This window comes from Tupaia chinensis, unplaced genomic scaffold (assembly GCF_000334495.1).
Source record: "Tupaia chinensis unplaced genomic scaffold, TupChi_1.0 Scaffold000154_1, whole genome shotgun sequence".
NCBI lineage: Eukaryota > Metazoa > Chordata > Mammalia > Scandentia > Tupaiidae > Tupaia > Tupaia belangeri.
This window is the reverse complement of record NW_006159625.1, coordinates 1,150,569-1,155,684: the sequence shown is the minus strand read 5'-3', so window position 1 is coordinate 1,155,684 and position 5,116 is coordinate 1,150,569.

Below are 5,116 nucleotides of genomic sequence, written 5' to 3'. Positions count from 1 at the left end.
CAGCCGCCTGGGCGCGGGGCAGGACCGAGGCTGCGAGGACAGCCGGGTCTCGTCCCGCGTAGCCTTCGCGCTCCCGGCTCCTTGCCATTCCGACCGCCGCACGCCGTCAGGCACCGGTGCTTCGCCCTGGAGCCTGAGCCTGAGCCTGACGGGGCAGTCCCACTCATTTCGGCGCTTATTACCCCTGTCGCTGTCATTGTTGTTGTTGACGTGGTGCTCCTCTGGGGAACCACTTGGAGCACCCGGGGTGAGAACTTCTCAGAAAAGCTGGTGGAGACCTCGGGCGAGGGAGGTCCTGTCCCCTGGCGTTGGAAAATCAATGTCTGCGTCCCGCGCCTGGGCGGTGCCAGAGCCACGCCAAACCCGAAGCGAAACAAAAAGTAGGTGTAAAAGTTCGCGCCTCTGCCATGGGCGGCCGCGCGCCTCTCGCGCCCTGGGACCTCGGGCGGGTCCCGCTCGCGCCGCCAAGACGCTCTGCGAGCGGGGATTCGGTTTGCGTCTGGCCCTGGAAGCGCGCGGAGCCCGCGCTGGGAGGGGCCGCCCGTCACTTCCCAGCGCGGAAGCTGGGAGTTCGAGGCGCGCGCCACGGCGCGTGGTCGGGAGCCCAGGAGCTCCTGAGGGTCCCGGTGGTGCTTGGAGGACATTAGCGGCCCAGGCACACCTGCCCGAAACACACACACAGGCAGAGATCAACTCGGTCAACTTTACTTGATGGGGGAAAATTCCTCCAATAGCGTTATAGGCCTGCGACGTACCTCCAACGCTTTGGCCGAAAAGAAGAAACACCCTTATTAGTATATATATATATTTTCTTTTGTTGCCAACCTTGTGCTGTGTCCGTTTCTTCATGTGGTGTAGCGTCTGGCGACTAGTTTAAAACTAACTATCATGTAATTTTAGGCTAAGGCTTTAAGTAGTACCTCCCTCCCCCTTGACTATTAGTTGCATTTACTCCACCCCCAAATGTTGAAAATTGTATTTGTTGTAGTTTAAAAATAAATCTTTTCAATCAACTTGTCCTTGAAACAGGGGCCAGGTTATAGTAGTTCGCTGTAGTTAACTATTCATTCACACACACACACACACACACACACACACACACACACACACACACATCCCTGTCTCAGACAGGATGACTTTCTAGCTTTTATTTAGTGGGTTTCTTCTCTTGTACCCAGTTCCCAGTACACGCAACTTGGGTTAAAACAAGTACTGGACTTCACTTTTGGCTCAAAGCGATTTTAATGAAGTAGCGACACACGTTCTTGAAGACTTTCACTTTTTCAGAGTGATTATTCGTGGCTTCAATTAATTGCCTTCTACTTTTTAGCACTGAATTGATCGGATTCCTCTGTTTAAATGTTACATTTTCTAGTATAAAACCGTGCTTATTATAAGATACGGTTATAAACATTATTAAATGCAAATGCTCTTTTGCTCATGGCTGTCGTCTGGGTTGTTAATAAATAATTAATATTAATTGATTGTATGGCACAAAGACCATCTGATTCTACTTGGGAATACTTTGTTATCTTCTCAATTAGCTACATTAAATTTTTTTCTTTCCATCTATGTCCACCTCATATAATTGAAGATTAAAGCATTGGAACTAATTGCTGATGCTACTCTTGTGTTATAGGTCATAAAACATTTTAGTGGCTTATTTGAATGCTGTGATTTATTAACTATCAAAAATGCTTGAGAGTCTTCTCATTTGAAAGTGAACAAATAACTATATGTATTTGTTCACGGTGAGCATTGCTTACTGACATGTTCATACATATGTATTGTTAATAGACATGCATTTTAGACTTTTATTGAATTCAATTTGGGGTCACAGTGATAGCCTATGCAAATACAGATAGCCCCCTCTTCCCTCACTGTTAAGGAAAATTGAAAATAAAAGGTCTTTGAATTGTTACATTAGAATGCTATCTCACAGCTTTTGGGGGTCATCCTTAAATGTGTTTTGACCAGTTCTAGAGTCATTTCGGTTGCAGTCTTTTGACATTTGTCTCTGATTGCCTGTCCAGGCTTAAGAAGCAGTTTTGCAGATGGAGAAGTTTGTCTTGATACTCCAAGTCATGATCATGATGGGTCTCTCCCTCCAATTTTAGTAGTGCCTAAGAAGTGCATCCTTTTCTATTATAAACAACATCGTCACCTTTGATATTTGGATCAAACATAAGTTTGGAAAATACAGAAAGAAACGTTCTGTGAAACAATAGCATTTCATTCCACTCATGAAACTGCATTTTAAACTTGGAAACATCCAGGATTTGAAAATAACGCTTTGGCACTGCTGATAAAACATACCCAATTTAGAGCAACTATGACAAGCAAAAAGTCAGCTTATACCAGAAACTCAGAAGACAGTCAATTTAAAGGACAAAAAGGTTGTTGGGCACAGTTCTTCTTCTTTTTTTTTTTTTCTTTTACTGCATACAGTTCCCTGCTATCTAAAATTGTGATTTATGCAGTATTTTAATATTTTGCTTATTCTTTCCCCTTGGGTGCTCTCCGGGCAGCGATAAAAAGGCGACGCTGAAAGAGCACCATTAATTTGCTATGATGACTGGCCAGATAAGAGGAGATAATGGGAAAGATAAGCGGAGAAGATATACCATCAGAAACCCGATTATTACCATTAAAATTCCAGCCCAGCAATCTGCAGAAGCCTGATAATTCCTTCTCCGTTTCCACCACTCTGGATGATAAGGCAAAAAATAGTCACTCAGTGCTCCTTGATTAGACTGCCTGGATTTCCTGATAATACAGTGATAAATTATGTATTTTGCCCCCATGTTTTGTCCCAAAATTCAGATTTTTTTTCCTATTCCAAGACGATATTTTCTGCCCTCCCCTCAGAAGCTTTTCTCTCATAAGCTATTATTGTAATCCTGGTTTGATAAAAAGCCCTGATAGGACGGGAGGTGTTTGGTGTGGGAGCCGTATCATGCTATCAGCCCATCTCCCGGCACAGCTGCTCGCTGTTGTTGTTTTTAGCCTTATCACCTCCTGCCAATATGCCAATAAATTGCCCAGATTGTTCTCCATTCTGGGGCTGCACTACAAAATTTATGACAGAAATGATGATTTTTTTCTTTTACCGATGCATCTCTTTATGATTAGTAAATGTGTTGTATGTGCAGTTTTATTGTTATTTTCTTCTTCAAGCTGTTGTCTCTAGTAAATGTGTTTACTGCCCTAAATTTCCCAACTTCAGGCATACTTAAGTTATGGGTTTAGAAAAAAGGTAGCCATTAGATTTTTTACTTCATTATTATTATTATTTTCTTTTTTTGCAAACGAGAGTCATTATCTGCTCCCTAGTAGTTAATGGTTGAAAAGGCGGGGGGGAAAAATCCACACACTTTATTTTCACGTAGGATTAGGGAAAGGCACTCTTCTGTATGTATGCCAGAAAAGTACAGTTTTCATAAAACTTTTAGATTGCTTGATATTTTCAAACATGTGGAACATATAGGTCTGGTCTAAATCAGGTGCCAAATAATTGGTGATGAAGTATTAAAAAAGGGGCTGAATTTAAAGGCAGGGTTTTTTTTCCTTGAAAAATGAAGCAGATATTGGAAATTAATATACATGTTGAAAGTAAAATGTTCCATGTTAAGCATAATCTTGTTAATAGCTCTGTAGAGGGGCTTTTGCAGAAGTTGGAATCCATTTATATGGAATAAATTATCTTTTTTGTTATTAAAGATGATCTAACAATTTCAGGCCGCACGGTTTCCTAACTTGCACATTGGCATTTTAATGTTCTGTGTTCTTTTTAAGGAGCAGGTAACAGTAAATGTTTTATTTATAAAATGATTATTGTGTTAAAATGAGAATGTTACGTAGTAAATTTATTATTTAATGTTTGCCATGTGAAACTTCCAGTTGGGTCATTTTTATAACCTTAAAATTATGTTATGCGAAGAAGTGAGTGTGATTATTTTTCATTGTTCTACTCTAGTGCTTTTTTAGTGTTTCTTCTATTAATGTTCAATGCATAATTTGGGGGTTAATTAACTACTCTATTATCGTTATTATTACTGTTTTGAAAAGGGTTTTGGCACTGCTGCATATATCTGAAATACATTGATCATTCTAATACACAGTTAGGACGTCTTGCTTTTCATCTGCCAGTTATTAAGACAGGTTTTTGCTTTGAAACAAATTTTTCATTTCTTCTGAATTTTAAAGATAATTGTATATATAATATTAAACTAAATCCTTTCTCTTTGGTTTATGACACTTCCCATGTTGAAAATTTTATTTCCTATATTTTTGATGGAGTTGCATTTCGGAAAACCTATTTTTACACGGGCCACAGAATAAAGGAACCCATGTTGGGTATAACAGTCGTTTTATCAATAAAATAGAGTAGTAGTTATTTTCTGTAAGATAACATAACGTGAATTTCTTTATTTACAAATCTGAAATGATAACGATGCATAGATTTTTTTTTGGAAAAACCTAATAGTTATTTAGTGTATGTTAAGATAGACTGATTTTTAAATGGCTAATTTGGTAACCCTGTTTTTTTAAGAGTTAAAAAGAATATAAGAAAGTTTACCTGAAAAAAGATAAACCAATCATGAAGTCAGGTTTTTAAAAGTTGAATGGACGTAACAATGCAAATATAAATGAACTAGCATTTTCATCTCTAGTTACTCTAGAGTTTAGGGCGACAGCTTGGTAATATGACTTGGAATTAGAAGAGCAGCTTTTATGTTTTCCACTTCTGGTAACTTTCAAATTAGTCCATTTGTAAAATTACGAGATAAGAACTATAAAGTTTATTGTTATAGATCACAATATCTTAGAAAATAAACAAGTCTGAATTTTCTATAAATCGCCATTAGACTTAAGAATGATATAATTGCATATGTCCAGTTACCACACGTGTAAGCATCTTTGAATGTCAGAGACCAGTGCTCATTTTAGACTCAAAGATTACCAATAAGTCTTTGTAAATTTTAATTTCCTGTGCTATTTAAATATAGGCATAGAAACTATGAAGAGACTTACCATATATCATTTAAGTAGGCGCTATTAAGTTTTGAAAGAAGACAATGCAATAAAATGATTTGCTCCTGATTTTTATATTCTG